This window comes from Leucoraja erinacea, unplaced genomic scaffold (assembly GCF_028641065.1).
Source record: "Leucoraja erinacea ecotype New England unplaced genomic scaffold, Leri_hhj_1 Leri_1293S, whole genome shotgun sequence".
Taxonomy (NCBI): Eukaryota; Metazoa; Chordata; class Chondrichthyes; order Rajiformes; family Rajidae; genus Leucoraja; species Leucoraja erinaceus.
In genome coordinates this window covers 23,596-42,489 of record NW_026575554.1, presented here as the reverse complement: position 1 = coordinate 42,489, position 18,894 = coordinate 23,596, and the positions used below count along the sequence as shown (strand labels likewise).

The 18,894-nt window shown below is 46.7% G+C and overlaps 1 pseudogene; it reads left to right on the top strand.

Moving 5' to 3' along the window:
* Positions 1 to 90: 90 nt before the first annotated feature.
* LOC129715650 (E3 ubiquitin-protein ligase TRIM39-like) lies at positions 91 to 11,989 on the top strand (annotated as a pseudogene).
* Positions 11,990 to 18,894: the final 6,905 nt, after the last annotated feature.

Genomic DNA, 18,894 nt, shown 5'->3' with positions numbered 1-18,894 from the left:
TCCTATAGGATCTTTGTTTAGCGCTGGTCCCTGTTCCTTTCTGCCCCGCCTTAGACAATCCCAGGGCAATCTCTCCGCTTTCGTCTCACTTCAGGCCGGTTTAATGCCTAACTGACCCCTCCCCCGTGTGAGATTAGTTGGGAGTGGCCAGGACACTGAACACTGAACACTTGCAGCCCAATAACATTCATTGCCCGGGACGGCAGCGCGCGCAGTGGAAAACACTTTGAACCAGGAAGTGGAGGTTAAAATGGCTGCGAAAGACAGGTTCGACAGTTTAACCGAGGAGGTAGTTTGTCCCATCTGCCTGGATTTCTTCACCGATCCGGTGTCACTGGAGTGTGGGCACAACTTCTGCCGCTCCTGCATCACACAGAGTTGGGACAGGGAGGGGAGAAACTCCTGCCCGGAATGTAGAGAGGAATTTACAGACCGCACCCTCAGGGTGAATCGGGCCTTGGCGAGACTGTCTGAGAAAGCTCGAACACTGAGCCTGAATCAGACAGAGAAGGAAAATAAACTTCACTGCGAGAAACATCAGGAAGAACTGAAGCTGTTTTGTGAAACTGACAAGAAACTGATCTGCCTGGTTTGTCGAGATGGGCGGGAACACAAGACTCACAGCTTCATGCCGATAGAAGAAGCTGTTGAAAACTACAAGGTAAAAGCAAACCGATTCTGATCACATCATTGTGTCATGTTTTGTTTATTTTCTGACATTTTTCTTCTCTGATCTGAAACCCAACTCCAGGATCAGGTGAAATCTTCCTTCGAATCTCTCACAAAAAAAAAAATCAGAGATCGAGCAAATGGAGCAGCAACAGAAAGAGAAGATTTCTGTTGTTCTGGTGAGGTTTTCCAATTTCGATTTCCTGATCTTGTGTAGTTTTCATCAATGTGATGCATGTAACGTCAGGACACCTCTATACAGCACAAGAGCTGAGGGTTGGAGCTATAGAGATAGAGACTGGGCGGGCAGGTACTGACTGTAGATAGAGTGGATGTGGAAAGGATGTTTCCACTGGTGGGACTGTAGGACCAGAGGTTACAGCCTCAGAATTAAAGGGCGCTCTTTTAGAAAGGAGGTGAAGAGAAACTTAGAAAAGCGGTCACGGTGGTGCTGCCTGACAGCGAATGCAGTGCAGGAGACCCGGGTTGGATCCCCACTACGGGTGCTGTCTGTATGGAGTTTGTACGTTCTCCCCGTGACGTTTACTCCGAGATCTTCGGTTTCCTCCCACACTCCAAAGGTTTGTAGGTTAATTGCCTTGGTAAATGTAAACATTGTTAATGTGTGGGGATTGCTGGTCGGCGCGGACTCAATGGGCCGAAGGGCCTGTTTCCGCGATATTTCTAAACTAAAAGACATCCTAAACTTATTTTGTCAAAGGGTAATTAATCTATGGAACTCATTGGACATGTTGGACCAAATGGCCTATTTCTGTGCTCCATGCCACAAGGTTGATTGGCCAACTACCCCCTCGCATATCGTTAGGAAACACATTATAATGACATTATATATTGATTTTCACCTTTCATTTCACAGGAAGAGTCACACAACCTTCAGTCACAGATCACATCCCAGTTTGCTGAACTGCACCAGATTTTCACTGAGAAAGAGCGGCGTGTACTCGCAGATATCCGGGAAGAAGAGGAGAAAATTCGGAACGCAATGGAGAAAAGGCTTCAAGAGATTCAAGCAAATTTAAATTCCATCGAAAAGGAACTCTCAACGTTGCAGGAACAGATAGATCAAAAAGACAACGGGATATTTCTGAAGGTGAGGGGGTTACACTACAGTTGCGAAGTGAAACTACACACTCACAGCATGGTGGGTGACATTTCTGAAATTACATAGAAACATAGAAAATAGGTGCAGGAGTAGAGGCCATTCGGCCCTTCGAGCCTGCAACGCCATTCAATATGATCATGGCTGATCATCCAACTCAGTATCCTGTACCTGCCTTCTCTCCATACCCCCTGATCCCTTGAGCCACAAGGGCCACATCTAACTCCCTCTTAAATATAGCCAAATGAACTGCCCTCAACTACCTTCTGTGGCAGAAAATTCCAGAGATTCACCACTCTCTGTGTGAAAAATGTTTTCCTCATCTCGGTCCTAAAAGATTTCCCCCTTATCCTTAAACTGTGACCCCTTGTTAATAACCATATAACCATATAACAATTACAGCACGGAAACAGGCCATCTCGACCCTTCTAGTCCGTGCCGAACACATAATCTCCCCTAGTCCCATATACCTGCACTCAGACCATAACCCTCCATTCCCTTCCCATCCATATAACTATCCAATTTATTTTTAAATGATAAAAACGAACCTGCCTCCACCACCTTCACTGGAAGCTCATTCCACACAGCTACCACTCTCTGAGTAAAGAAGTTCCCCCTCATGTTACCCCTAAACTTCAGTCCCTTAATTCTCAAGTCATGTCCCCTTGTTTGAATCTTCCCTACTCTCAGTGGGAAAAGCATTTCCACGTCAACTCTGTCTATCCCTCTCATCATTTTAAAAACCTCTATCAAGTCCCCCCTTAACCTTCTGTGCTCCAAAGAATAAAGCCCTAACTTGTTCAACCTTTCTCTGTAACTTAGTTGCTGAAACCCAGGCAACATTCTAGTAAATCTCCTCTGTACTCTCTCTATTTTGTTGACATCCTTCCTATAATTAGGCGACCAAAATTGTACACCATACTCCAGAATTGGCCTCACCAATGCCTTGTACAATTTTAACATTACATCCCAACTTCTATACTCAATGCTCTGATTTATAAAGGCCAGCACACCAAAAGCTTTCTTTACCACCCTATCTACATGAGATTCCACTTTCAGGGAACTGTGCACAGTTATTCCCAGATCCCTCTGTTCACCTACATTCTTCAATTCTCTACCATTTACCATGTACGTCCTATTTTGATTTGTCCTGCCAAGATGTAGCACCTCACACTTATCAGCATTAAACTCCATCTGCCATCTTTCAGCCCACTCTTCCAACTGGCATAAATCTCTCTGTAGACTTTGAAACTCTACTTCATTACCCGCAACCCCACCTATCTTAGTATCATCTGCATACTTACTAATCCAATTTACCACACCATCATCCAGATCATTGATGTACATGACAAACAACAGTGGACCCAACACAGATCCCTGTGGCACCCCCCTCGTCACTGGCCTCCAACCTGACAAACAACCATCCACCATTACTCTCTGGCATCTCCCATTCAGCCACTGTTGAATCCATCTTGCTACTCCACCATTAATACCCAACCATTGAACCTTCTTAACCAACCTTCCATGAGGAACCTTGTCAAAGGCCTTACTGAAGTCCATATACACAACATCCACTGCTTTACCCTCATCAATTTCCCGAGTAACATCTTCAAAAAATTCAAGAAGATTAGTTAAACATGACCTTCCAGGCACAAATCCATGTTGACTGTTCCTAATCAGACCCTGTTTATCCAGATGCTTATATATATTATCTCTAAGTATTCTTTCCATTAATTTGCCCACCACTGACGTCAAACTAACAGGTCTATAATTGCTAGGTTTACTCTTAGACCCCTTTTTAAACAATGGAACAACATGCGCAGTACGCCAATCCTCCGGCACTATTCCCGTTTCTAATGACATTTGAAATATTTCTGCCATAGCCCCTGCTATTTCTACACTAACTTCCCTCAATGTCCTAGGGAATATCCTGTCCGGACCTGGAGACTTATCCACTTTTATATTTCTCAAAAGTGTCAGTACTTCCTCTTCTTTGATCCTCATAGTTCCCATAGCTACTCTACTTGTTTCCCTTACCTCACATAATTCAATATCCTTCTCCTTGGTGAATACCGAAGAAAAGAAACTGTTCAATATCTCCCCCATCTCTTTTGGCTCTGCAGATAGTTGTCCACTCTGACTCTCTAATGGACCAATTTTATCCCTCGTTATCCTTTTGCTATTAATATAGCGGTAGAAACCCTTCGGATTTACTTTTACCTTACTTGCCAAAGCAACCTCATATCTTCTTTTAGCTTTTCTAATTTCTTTCTTAAGATTCTTTTTACATTCTTTATACTCCTCAAGCACCTCATTTACTCCATGCTGCCTATAATTATTGTAGATCTCCCTCTTTTTCCGAACCAAGTGTCCAATTTCCCTTGAAAACCATGGCTCTTTATAATTTTTACGATTTCCTTTCAACCGAACAGGGACATAAAGATTCTGTACTCTTAAAATTTCACCTTTAAATGTACTCCATTTCTCTTCCACATCTTTCCCATAAAACAAACTGTCCCAATTTACTCCTTTTAAATCCTTTCGCATCTCCTCAAAGTTAGCCTTTCTCCAATCAAAAATCTCAACCCTAGGTCCAGTTTTGTCCCTCTCCATAATTATATTGAAACTAATGGTATTGTGATCACTGGACCCGAACTGTTCCCCAACGCATACCTCTGCCACCTGACCCATCTCATTTCCTAACAGGAGGTCCAGTACCGCCACTTCTCTAGTAGGTACTTCTATGTATTGTTGCAAAAAACTATCCTGCACACATTTTACAAACTCCAACCCATCCAGCCCATTTACAGAATGTGTTTCCCAGTCTATGTGTGGAAAATTGAAATCTCCCACAATCACTACCTTGTGCTTACTACTAATATCTGCAATCTCCTTACATATTTGCTCTTCCAATTCTCGCTCCCCATTTGGCGGTCTATAATACACCCCTATAAGTGTTGCTACCCCTTTCCAATTTCTCAGTTCCACCCAAATAGCCTCCCTAGATGAGCCCTCTAATCTATCCTGCCAAAGCACTGCTGTAATATCTTCCCTGATAAGCAATGCAACACCTCCACCTCTTGCCCCTCCAATTCTATCACACCTGAAGCAACGAAATCCTGGAATATTTAGTTTCCAATCACAGCCCTCCTGCAACCATGTTTCACTGATCGCCACAACATCATACTTCCAGGTGTCAATCCAGGCTCTAAGTTCATCCACTTTTCTTACAATGCTCCTAGCATTAAAATATACACATTTAAGAAACCCACCCTCTCTTATTCTCTGATTATTTTCTTTTTCTTCTCTCTCCCCTACATTTTGGGTCAGAGTGCTACCATTCTCTGCCCCCTGCTTCACACACTGACTGCTAGCTTTCCCCATTTGAGTCCCTCCCCCCAACCATACTAGTTTAAAGTCTCCCCAGTAGCCTTTGCAAATCTCCCCGCCAGGATATTGGTCCCCCTTGAGTTCAAGTGCAACCCGTCCTTTCTGTACAGGTCGCACCTTCCCCAAAAGAGGTCCCAATGATCCAGAAACTTGAATCCATACCCACTGCACCAGTCCCTCATCCACGCATTTATCCTCCACCTCGCTCCATTCCTACTCTCACTGTCGCGTGGCACAGGCAGTAATCCTGAGATTGTTACCTTTCCAGTCCTTCTCCTTAACTCTCTACCTAACTCCCTAAATTCTTCTTTCAGGACCTCTTCTCTTTTTTTACCTATATCGTTGGTACCTATATGCACCACAACCTCAGGCTCCTCTCCCTCCCATTTCAGGATTTCTTGGACACGTTCAGACACATCCCTGACCCTGGCACCAGGGAGGCAAACTACCATCCGGGACTCCTGTCTGCGTCCACAGAATCGCCTTTCCGACCCCCTGACTATAGAGTCCCCTATTACAATTGCCCTTCCCTTCTTTTCCTTACCCTTCTGAGCAACCGGACCGGTCTTTGTGCCAGAGACCCGGCCGCTGTCGCTGCCCCCAGGTAGGCTGTCTCCCCCACCCTTACTCAAGCATGAGTACTTATTTCCAAGGTGTACAGCCACCGGGGTACTCACCAGTCCCTGCCTCTGCCCGTTGCCCTTCCTAACTGTGACCCAGTTTTCTGTCTCCCGTGGTCTTGGAGCGACCACCTCCCTGTAACTCCTTTCTATGACCTCCTCGCTATGACCTCCTCGCTGTTCTGGACTTCCCCAACATCGGGAACAATATTCCTGCATCTAGCCTGTCCAACCCCTTAAGAATTTTGTAAGTTTCTATAAGATCCCCCCTCAATCTTCTAAATTCTAGCGAGTACAAACCGAGTCTATCCAGTCATTCTTCATATGAAAGTCCTGACATCCCAGGAATCAGTCTGGTGAACCTTCTCTGTACTCCCTCTATGGCAAGAATGTCTTTCCTCAGATTAGGAGACCAAAACTGTACGCAATACTCCAGGTGTGGTCTCACTAAGACCCTGTACAACTGCAGTAGAACCACCCTGCTCCTATACTCAAATCCTTTTGCTATGAATGCTAACATACCATTCGCCTTCTTCACTGCCTGCTGCACCTGCATGCCTACTTTTAATGACTGGTGTACCATGACACCCAGGTCTCGTTGCATCTCCCCCTTTCCTAACGGGCCACCATTCAGATAATAGTCTACTTTCCTGTTGTTGCCACCAAGGTGGATAACCTCACATTTATCTACATTATACTGCATCTGCCATGCATTTTCTCACTCACCCAGCCTATCCAAGTCACCTTGCAGCCTCCTAGCATCTTCCACACAGCTAACACTGCCCCCCAGCTTCGTGTCATCCGCAAACTTGGAGATGTTGCATTCAATTCCCTCGTCCAAATCATTAATATATATCGTAAATAGCTGAGGTCCCAGCACTGAGCCTTGCGGTACCCCACTAGTCACTGCCTGCCATTGTGAAAAGGACCCGTTTACTCCTACTCTTTGCTTCCTGTCTGCCAGCCAGTTCTCTATCCACATCAATACTGAACCCCCATTACCGTGTGCTTTAAGTTTACATTGGAATTTGTCCTCCTTAACAGCACTTAATTGGACCTGTTCTATCCCTAGTTATCCTTTTGCTCTTAAAGGGGAATATTCTCCAGCCGGTTATTCTTTTGTTGATAAAATACTTGTAGAATCTTCTAGGGGGGTTTGTCACAATTATCCGAGCCACATCGAGAGCATTTTGCGTAGATTTCATGACCTTAACCATGAAATGATGTTACAGCATTGGAGGCAACACAAAACTGAATCACCGGGATATTTGCAGGATGAGGGGCTTGTCTCATCAGCAGGGTTTATCGAGGTTGGATCGATATTCCTTGCAGTTGAAAAGAATGAAGAGTCGTTTTACCATTGTCCCCAAGGTCCACGACTGGATGGAGAGCAGTGAATCTCTGGAATTCTCCAACCCAGAGACTTTGGGGATTGAAAATGTTAGCAGTATTTGAACCAGAAGGAGAGACCTTCTTTTTTTTTGTTGAAAATTCCAGGAATTGAACATGAGGGGAATGGGGAAAAAAGGGGGAGTTCTGTCCTGGACAAGATTAGCCATGACCACATTGTGGGGATTAATATTATTCTAGAACGTGGCGCACACATCATCATTTATCATCTGTCATCCATGAATTGAACATGCAGGGAATGGGGCAACAGGGGGAAATCTCTTGTGCTTATCCTACTCCCCCTTCAATGTATCTCCAACATTTGGCCACTTTTGTGTGAATTAGTTCCACGTTCCCTTTGCTGCATGACTAATGGGATTTATTAAAGGCCATCACATATTTCATCTTTGAATTTTGGTCTCCCTAAAAGTAGCTGCTTCTTCTTGCGTATGGCGTGCACAGCCTAAAGTTGTAGGACAACTTGTTCTATTTGATCATAATTCATTGTGCACGCCAGGTTGATTGCATTCATCGAAACAGGTTGCAATCTCCCACTCCCCTAAAAGTAGCAATACTATTTGTCCCCCACCCATTTAAATCCACAGATAATCTTAAATCACCCCATTCCTTCATTCCCTGACATCTTCTTCAGATAACACCCACCACCTTCTCATTCTATCCCGTAACTTGCACCCTCTCAATGATGGCATCATTTTCATGTACGTTCCTTGTGTTTACCCCCCGTGGTTCTTTGTCCCGACGGAAATATTATTTATATGTCAGTGTGGCTGCCGCAATAAGAGTTGGTAAATAGGAATCTTGTGGCAATTTGCGTGCCATTTCTGCTGTCGGGATGTGGATGTTCTGTCTCAGTTATTCAGACGTGTGTCTTATTTCTTTCAGGAGGCAGCTGGTCGGAGAACGAGGTAGGACACGCTCTTGATTGAAACTCTGCATGTTTTTGTAGAACAGCTCCGAAATTGTGTGAAGATCAGATCCTAACCAGCTGTTAAATATTTGCAGGGTTAGTGATGAAGTTCATACATTGTCAGTGACAGATGGTGCCTTGCCGATTGAAAAGATTCATCACCACTTTGAGTTGAACACGTTGTGGAGAGAAACTTGTGCCATTCAGCGAGGTAAAACTTGTTCAGTTTCCATTCTTCTTATTGATTACACCTTTAAGTACCACAAATGTAAACATTACGCAGTAACTGTACTCACCTCCACCTCTGGCATCTCGTTCTATCTCTCTACCATCCACTGCCTGAAAACATTGACCTTCAATGCCTTTTCCAACTTTACCATCTCACCTTAAACTGATGCCCTCAATCCTTAGCATTCATAGCAAAAGGATTTGAGTATAGGAGCAAGGAGGTTCTACTGCAGCTGTACAGGGTCTTGGTGAGACCACACCTGGAGTATTGTGTACAGTTTTGGTCTCCTAATCTGAGGAAGGACATTCTTGCCATAGAGGGAGTTCAGACAAGGTTCACCAGACTGATTCCTGGGATGTCAGGACTTTCATATGAAGAAAGACTGGATAGAATCGGTTAGAAGATTGAGGGGGGGGGCTTATAGAAACTTACAAAATTCTTAAGGGGTTGGAGTCTGGCTAGCATGCAGGAAGATTTGTCCCGATGTTGGGGAAGTCCAGAACAAGGGGTCACAGTTCCTAAGGATCAGGGGGAAACATCCAGGACCGAGATGATGGAAAACATTTTTCTCACAGAGAGTGGTGAATCTCTGGAATTCTCTGCCACAGAGGGTGGTTGAGGCCAGTTCATTGGCTATATTTAAGAGGGAGATAGATGTGGCCTTTGTGGCTAAAGGGATCAGGGGGTATGGAGAGAAGGCAGGTACAGGATACTGAGTTGGATGATCAGCCATGATCATATTGGATGGCGTTGCAGGCTCGAAGGGCCGAATGGCCTACTCCTGCACCTATTTTCTATGTTTCTATGTTTAGACTTTAGAAAATTCTGTCTTCCATTCTTCAGCCCATTAACCTGCTAATTAAGATCACATTTCATCTCAGGTCACCTTCTTCACTCTCCATGACGCCACCAATCTTAGTGTCCTCCACAAACCTACTAACATGGCCACCCACATACTCATACAAAGCGTTCGTATAAATAACGACCAACAATGGAGATAGAGTCGAGCTCTATGGCACACCCTTTGCGAGAGCCTCCAGTCTGAAAAGCATTCCTCCACCAACCCTCTGTCTCCTGCCTTCAGGCCACGGTTATGCTCCATTGTGTAACTCTTCCTGGATTCGATCAGATCCAAACATCCAGACCACGTACCATGCAGACGGTTGAAGTTGTTTCTCTAACATAGCAGTAAATATCTGGAATTGTGTGATGTCATTGATGGTGACAGGCCAGGTTTCTGGGTATCGGTGAAGGGAAAATAGTTGGATATTGGAAAGATCATTAAACTGAGGGTGATGGGGAAGTCACACTGAAGAGGAACTGGAGCCAGCTTTGTTCAGCCATTATCACATTGAACAGAGGATAGGCCTGAGAGGCGGAGCCTACTCCGCACCTATTTTCTTCCTGTCTTATGTTTTTTTTCTACTTATACAAAGATAAACTCTGCACAGAGCGAGTGTAGCAACGATTGACAATACTTGGTTCCATTACGATATTTGTTGTGTGCGTGACATTGAGTAGACTCTGCCTGTGTGCTCGAGAGTCCAGTTGTATTTGAGGAGATCTCTGGGAAATACAAAGTTCCTACACTGCTCAGTGGGCTGGATGCAGGGAGGATGTTTTCCCTGTCTGAGGGGTCAGGAACCAGCGGGAACCCTCTCAGAATGTGGGCTGGACCATTTAGGACAGAGACAAGGAGACATTACTGCACGGAGAGACTGGGCAACCTTTGGAATTCCCCGCACACCCGGTGGCTGTGGATAATCAATCATTCAGTGCTCTTGGAGCCAGAGAGCCAGGGTTGTACTTTACATAGTCAGGCCCTTCGGCCCATCGCATCCATGTCCACCTTTTTTCCCAGCCACGCAAATTCCTTTTACCCACATTAGAACCGTATTATTCTGCACCTCGTTTCCTAAATCACAATGCCTTTTACATGTAGTGATTACATCTGATTCCACCACCACTTCTGACAAAATATTCCAGGGATTTAACAACTCTTTGTGTGAAGAAAACTGCGTCCTCCAGTATTTATATCCCTGCATGAAAATAAAGTTTCGCTGATCTAGCTTCTATCCTGCTGCAGACTTTGACAGACTTCCTTGCAATCCACAACATTACCCGTTCTCTGCAAACTTTGTAGTCACACCTCCTACATTCACATCCAAGCCATGAAAACATAAAATAAACAGTAAAGGTTGCAGCACCGATCTCTGCTGCACTCCACCAGTCACAGACCTCCAAGCAGAAAACTCATCCTTCTACGCTACCTTCTACCTCCAACCACCAAGCCAATTGTGGGTCCATTTTACCAACTCGTCTTGGATCCCACCTGCCTTTGCTTTCTGGACCAGCCTGACATGCGTAACATTGTCAAGTCCCTCAGTGAAGTTCATATATTACTTCACAATGAGATCAGAGTGTTCTTGGTTGTACAGACGCATCAAATCCACCTCCACTAAAGAAAGCAAGTAAACAGTAGCAGATTGCCTCGCCCGTCCAGTCCACTCCCGTTCAGTATGATCACGGCAAGTCCACCCCACATCCCTACATCCTCTTTAACCACCTCTAATCACCACTCACACCAGTCTCCTCATCTCTCAATCTGTCTCTCCCTCGCCATCTACTGGCAGGATATTTGAATACCCGCCTTATTTCTCCATCCTCACCAGCAGTCTCGTTCATCCTCATTTTCCACAATTTTCCCCCCGCACCGCCCCCTCCCGTTCCCGATAACCGGCGGAATTCCCCCTCTTCTGCCCGGTTGAGAAACTCCGGGAGAGATGTCTCTTGTCCATCCGATGTGGTTGTGGGTGAAACCCCGGGCAAGGTGTCAGTTGTCCGCCCGCCTGTGCCCGAGTCTCCCCCCGACCCCCGGGGACTCTCTGATTCTCTGCTTCTCCCCCCAGTCTCCGTCACCCTGGATGTGGAAACAGCGCATGCGCGGCTCGAGGTGTCTGAGGATCGGAAGAGGGTGAGAGGGACCGGGACCCGGAGGAGTCTCCCTGACACCGGGAAGAGGTTTACAGGCAGGGAGTGTGTGCTGGGATCGGAGGGATTCACATCGGGGAGACATTACTGGGAGGTGGAGGTGGCGGGGAGTCGGTACTGGAGTCTGGGAGTCGCCGCAGAGTCTGTGGAGAGGAAGAGACGGGTCACACTGACCCCGGAGACTGGAGTCTGGAGCATCTGGCGGTTGGATGACGAGTTTGATGCAGTCACCGACCCTCGATCCCCTCTCCCCGCCCGTCCCATCCCCGGGAGGGTGGGAGTTTATCTCAGTTACGAGTCCGGGACAGTTTCATTTTACGACGCGGACACCAAGTCCCATCTCCACACCTTCACTGGGAATAAATTCACGGAGAAACTTTATCCTTTCTTCTGGACTGGGATGTAAACCAGTGGCTGAGAATCTGCTCCGGTTCCGCTCCGGGTGTGTAAAAGGGTCGGGTCCCGGGACCGGCGTCAGGAGCGGGGCTCAGGGGCTGTGGGGCAGAAACCTGGTGGACAACAGGTCGGCGCTGAACGAACGGCTCCCATTTAATCCCCAAATTCTGCGTCGTGAAACGCCAGTGAGCGCGGAAATAAAACCAGGGGGAATGTAAATGTGGGAAGAGTGAAATAAACAGAAACTAAACTCAGAACTGTCTGTCTGTCTGTCGATCCGTTCATTTTAACGCGTTAACCGCGTCCGGCAACGGAACAGAAATCACTTTTGAGAAAATATAAAGATTGAAACAATCTCCCCTCCTGGTTCAGCAGCAGCCACGGGTCCTGAGCTCCAGGCTCCCTCGGGTCCTAATGTCCGCCGACTCAGATAATTCATATCGTGTTTGCAGCATTTGCTCTCCACACAACAGATTTGTTTTCTTCAGAACAGATCTTTGGAAGAATGGGTTCAAACCCAAGGAGGGAGGAAATTGGTGTAAACTTTGCCCTGACAGCCAATGAGCGAGTGCTTCCAGCTGCCCACGACATTAACATCATTTTTTAATGATTTAAAGGGCGGTTGTAATACAACAGTCGGTGCAAGGTGGGACAGCGGTAGAGTTGCTGCCTCACTGCGCCAGAGACCCGGGTTCGATCCCGACTACAGGTGCTGTCTGTACGGAATTTGTACGTTCTCCCCGTGACCTGCATGGTTTTTCTCCGAGATCTTCGGTTATATTCTGTTGTGCTGCAGCAAGTAAGAATTTCATTGTTCTATCTGGGACATATGACAATAAAACACTCTTGACCCTTGACGTACAGGTTTGTAGGTTAATTTAGCCTTGGTGTAAATGTAAATTGTCCCTAGTGTGTGTGTAAGATAGTGCAGATGTGCGGGGATCGCTGGTCGGCACGGGCTCGGTGGGCCGAAGGGCCTGTTTCTCATCATCATAATCATACTTTATTAGCCACGTCTGGTTTGCAACATACGAGGAATTTGATTTGCCATACATTCACACTGATAAAATGCAACAGAACACACAATATATTTTAACATGAACATCCACCACAGTGACTCCTCCACATTCCCCACTGTGATGGAAGGTGAAAAAAAAGGTTCAATCTCTTCCTTCTTTGGCTAAACTAAATATCAGTGTCAAGAATGTTTTATTGCCAAATGCCTGGAAACAAAATAAAGAAATACTTGCTTGCAGCAGCACACGGTTCTGTAAAACCCAGGATACACACAAACAACATCAGTGTATATAAAAACAAACATACATTCAGAATCAGAATCAGACTTTATTCGCCAAGGAATTTCACTGGCCAGGTCAGTCATACAATTAAAACCAACAGATCACTCAAAAACACATTTTAACATGAACATCCACCACAGTGACTCCTCCACATTCGAAAAATTCATCACATCTCTGTGCACATCTCTGAAGATCTTTCCTGGTCCGAGAACATGGATGCAATTATCTAGAAAGCTCATCAGCGCCTCTACTTCCTGAGAAGATTACGGAGAGTCGGTTTGTCAAGGAAGACTCTCTCTAACTTCTACAGGTGCACAGTAGAGAGCATGCTGACCGGTTGCATCGTGGCTTGGTTCGGCAACTTGAGCGCCCTGGAGAGGAAGAGACTACAAAAAGTAGTGATCACTGCCCAGTCCATCATCGGCTCTGACCTTCCTTCCATCGAGGGGATTTATCGCAGTCGCTGCCTCAAAAAGGCTGGCAGTATCATCAAAGACCCACACCATCCTGGCCACACACTCATCTCCCTGCTACCTTCAGATAGAAGGTACAGGAGCCTGAAGACTGCAACGACCAGGTTCAGGAATAGCTACTTCCCCACAGCCATCAGGCTATTAAACCTGGCTCAGACAAAACCTTGAACATTAATAACCCATTATCTGTTATTTGCACTTGATCAGTTTATTTATTCATGTGTGTATATATTTATATAATGGTATATGGACACACTGATCTGTTTTGTAGCAAATGCCTACTATGTTCTGTGTGCTGAAGCAAAGCAAGAATTTCATTGTCCTATCAGGGACACATGACAATAAACTCACTTGAACTTGAAGTTGATCTCGGGGAAATAGAAAATGGTAGCACAAAGTCAAAACATAATCTCCCCCAAGTTTAAATAGTTTGGAGTGTATTTGGAGTTTGGAGAGTTTAATAGCCTGATGGGTGTATGGCCGATGCAGTTATCAGTCTCATGTACTTCTTCACGATGTTAGCAGCGAGATGAGAGTGTGGCCCGTGTGGTGTGGGTCTCTGATGATGCTGGCTGCATGTTTGAGACAGTCCCTCCTGTAGATCCCTCAGATTCCTATTCAATCTTTTCCCTTTCCCCTTGAACCTATGTCCTCTGGTCCTCGATTCCCCTACTCTGGGCAAGAGACTCTGTGCGTCTACCCGATCTATTCCTCTCATGATTTTATACACCTCTTTATGATCAATGCACCTCTAGAAGATCAGATGCTCACACAGATTTTGTCGGGGGAAGGACAGGGGAAAGAGAGGGAGGGGTGGGGTGGGTGATTTGAGAGCACACATTTCTGTCATCATCTCCCACCCCTCCCCAGTCACCCTGCTCCTTTCCCCTCTTCAACCCACTTATCTCATAGAAACATAGAAAATAGGTGCAGGAGTAGAGGCCATTCGGCCCTTCGAGCCTGCACCATCATTCAATATGATCATGGGTGATCATCCAACTCAGTATCCCATCCCTGCCTTCTCTCCGTACCCCCTGATCCCATTAGCCACAAGGGCCACATCTCCCATCTCCAAGACCCCTATTTCCCTGTTATCCACCCACCCATCACGCCCCATCCCTCCCACCCATCTCTCCCTCCCTCTGGCTTTACATTTCACTCCTCCTCTTCTCACCTCATCTAACTAGAGGAGCCTCTAGTATCTTTGCTCTTCCCTGCGACCTGATGTAAGAGCAGATTGTATAACTGTGGAGTCTGTGCCCGCTACCAAAGATGTCGCGTTTTGCATAAACAAATGGCGGCCGTGGCGCTCCGTTACGTACTACACCTCAGTCCATTGGATTTCGGAGGAGTGGTCTATCTTGTAAGTGCTCAAGGGTGCGGTGGGCCAGACCCCCTTTCTCTCTCCTCTCCCCCTGGTCTCCCTCCTGTTTTTGTTCAGTTTACTAATTGCACACGCACGCAGTCATCGGAATCTCATTCGCACTTTTATTGTCACAGGTGTGAAATGTTACACACGGCAATTATATTTTTGATCACTAACAGTCCAGTTAGTGTATTACTGTACCTCAGGTCAGCAAGTGTACAGAAACAGTCTACTGATCCTGTAAATAAGAGGGGCCATTTTCCAAAGTCCACACTCTAGTCATAGAGTGATAGATACAGTGTGGAAACAGGCCCTTCAGCCCACCTTGCCCACACTGGCCAACATGTCCCATCTACACTAGTCACAGAGTGATACAGTGTGGAAACAGGCCCTTCGGCCCAACTTGCCCACACCGGCCAACATGTCCCATCTACACTAGTCACAGAGTGATACAGTGTGGAAACAGGCCCTTCAGCCCAACTTGCCCACACCGGCCAACATGTCCCATCTACACTAGTCACAGAGTGATACAGTGTGGAAACAGGCCCTTCGGCCCAACTTGCCCACACCGGCCAACATGTCCCATCTACACTAGTCACAGAGTGATACAGTGTGGAAACAGGCCCTTCAGGCCCAACTTGCCCACACCGGCCAACATGTCCCATCTACACTGGTCCCACCTGCCTGCATTTGTTCCATATCCCTCCAAACCTGTCCTATCCACGTACCTGTCCAAATGTTTCCTAAACGTTGGGATAGTGTCTCCATCATCGACCTCCTCTGGCACCTTGTTCCGTACACCCACCACCCTTTGCATGAAAATGTTACCTGCTCCGATTCCCCTCTCACCTTAAACCTGTTAGACAATAGGTGCAGGAGTAGGCCATTCCGCCCATCGAGTCAGCACCGCCATTCAATGCGATCATGGCTGATCATCCCCAATCAGTACCCCGTTCCTGCCTTCTCCCCATATCCCCTGACTCCGCTATCTTTAAGAGCTTTATCAAACTCTCTCTTGAAAGTATCCAGAGAACCGGCCTCCACCGCCCTCCGAGGCAGAGAATTCCACAGACTCACAACTCTATGGGTGAAAAGGTTTTTCCTCATCTCCGTTCTAAATGGCTGACCCCTTATTCTTAAACTGTGGCCCCTGGTTCTGGACTCCCCCAAAATCGGGAACATGTTTTCTGCCTCTAGCGTGTCCAAATCCTGAATAATCTTATGTTTCAATGAGATATCCTCTCATCCTTCTAATCTCCAGAGTGTACAAGCCCAGCCACTCCATTTTATCAGCATATGACAGTCCTGCCATCCCGGGAATTAACCTGGTGAACCTACGCTGCACTCCCTCTATAGCAAGAATGTCCTTCCTCAAATTTGGAGACCAAAACTGCACACAATACTCCAGGTGTGGTCTCACTAGGGCCCTGTACAACTGCAGAAGGACCTCTTTGCTCCTATACTCAACTCCTCTTGTTGTAAAGGCCAACATGCCTGTCGCTTTCTTCACTGCCTGCTGTACCTGCATGCTTACATTCAGGAGGCTATTCTCATGAGCCGTGCCTGTCCAGTATTCTTGCAGTCCAAACTGGTGCCCAGGATTCATTGATCCCACCCAGCCTCTTCCCCCTCTCAGGATTACAGGACTCCCCAAAAAACAGCTGTCTGTACGGAGTTTGCACGTTCTGCCCGTGACCTGCCTTGGTTTTCCCCGAGATCTTCGGTTTCCTCCCGCAATCCAAAGGCGTGTAGGTTTGTAGGTTCATTGGCTTGATGTAAATGTAAAAAATGTCACTAGTGGGAGTTGGAGATGGGGTACGTGTGCGGGGATCGCTGGTCGGCACGGACCCAGTGGGCGGAAGGGCCTGTTTCCACGCTGTATCTCTAAACTAAGCTGAACTAAACAACACAGCTTACAATAAAGTCGTCCACAGTGTACAGATACAGGATAAAGGGAATAACATTTCTTAGTGCAAGATAAAGTCTGGTTAAGAGCAATTAAAGATAGTCCAAGGGTCTCTAAAGAAGTAGATGGGAGGTCAGGGCCGCTCTCTAGTTGGTGAGAGGACGGTTCAGTTGCCTGATAACAGCCGGGAAGAAACTGTCCCTGAATCTGGAGGTGTGCGTTCGTTTTCACACTTTAGTACCTCTTGTCCGATCGGAGAGGAGAGAAGAGGGAGTGACCTGAGGTGAGACTGGTCCTTGATGATGCTGCTGGCCTTGCCGAGGCAGCGTGAGGTGTAGATGGAGTCGATGGAAGGGAGGTTGGTTTGTGTGTGTGATGGTCTGGGCTGCTGGCCTTGCCGAGGCAGCGAGGCTTATAGAAACTCACAAAATTCTTAAGGGGTTGGACAGGCTAGATGCAGGAAGATTATTCCCGATGTTGGGGAAGTCCAGAACAAGGGGTCACAGTTTATGGATAAGAGGGAAGTCTTTTAGGACCAAGATGAGAAAATCATTTTTCACACAGAGAGTGGTGAATGTGTGGAATTCTCTGCCACAGAAGGTAGTTGAGGCCACAGTTCATTGGCTATATTTAAGAGGGAGTTAGATGTGGCCCTTGCGGCTAAAGGGATCAGGGGGTATGGAGAGAAGGCAGGGACGGGATACTGAGTTGGATGATCAGCCATGATCATATTGAATGGCGGTGCAGGCTATAAGGGCCGAATGGCCTACTCCTGCACCTATTTTCTATGTTTCTATGCGTAGAAGTTGGGGAGAGTTGTTGGGGACATGCCCAACTTCCCAAGCCTTCTCAGGAAGTAGGGTCGTTGGTGTGCTTTCTTGGTCATGGCTTCGATGTGGCTGGTCTGGGACAAGTTGCTGGTGATATTAACTTGTTAAGAGGACACTCGATGCCCGGGCAACTAGGACTCACTCAGCCTAGAAAACTGGACAATCACTCCTCTCCCCCCCCCCCCCCCCCCCCCCCACTCCCGACAGCTGGTCTCGATGCGCTGGTTTTCGATGCGCTCTTCCATTTTCGACTTGCAGTACTACAGCGCACTTGCTTGTACTACAGCGCTCTCCCCTTACTCGCTTGTGGATATAACTAGGTATGGCCAACACAAATGACACTCTTAGATTTGTCTTGTGGAACGGATCTTGGCCCACTTGCAACAGCTCAATGGCGATATATTTTTTATTCAAGAGACCCACCTTCGTAACAGAGAGGTAATGCGGCTTAAGAGAACATAGAAACATAGAAAATAGGTGCAGGAGTAGGCCATTCGGCATTTCAAGCCTGCACAGCCATTCGATCTGATCATGGCTGATCATCCAACTCAGTATCCCATCCCTGCCTTCTCTCCATACCCCCTGATCCCTTTAGCCACAAGGGCCACATCTTCCTGCATTTAGCCTGTCCAACCCCTTCAGAATTTTGTAAGTTTCTATAAGATCCCCCCTCAATCTTCTAAATTCTAGCGTGTACAAGCCGAGTCTATCCAGTCTTTCTTCATATGAAAGTCCTGCCATCCCAGGAATCAGTCTGGTGAACCTTCTCTGTACTCCCTCTATGGCAATAATGTCCTTCCTCAGATTAGGAGACCAAAACTGTACGCAATTCTCCAGGTGTGGTCTCACCAAGACCCGGTACAACTGCAGTAGAACCTCCCTGCTCTTATACTCAAATCCTTTTGCTATGAATCAAATCCTTTTGCTATGAAGCTATTTACCTCAGAGACAGCGCAAAACGAGCCCTTCGTCCCACTGAGTCTGCACCGATCTGCGATCACCTCGTACACTAGTACTATCCTACACTCTAGGGACAATTTACAATTTTGTCACAGCCAATTAACCTACAAACCTGTGCATCTTTGGAGCATGGGATGAAACCGGAGCACCCGGGAAAAAAATCCAGGCGGTCACAGGGAGAACGTGCAAACTCCTTACAGACAGCACCTGTGGTCAGGTTCAAACCCGGGTCTCTGGCGCTGTGCGGCAGCAACTCTACCGCTGCGCCGACGTGCCGCAGCAAAGTTTGGAAGAGTTATAACACGCATGATATTCTATATGTAAGAGTG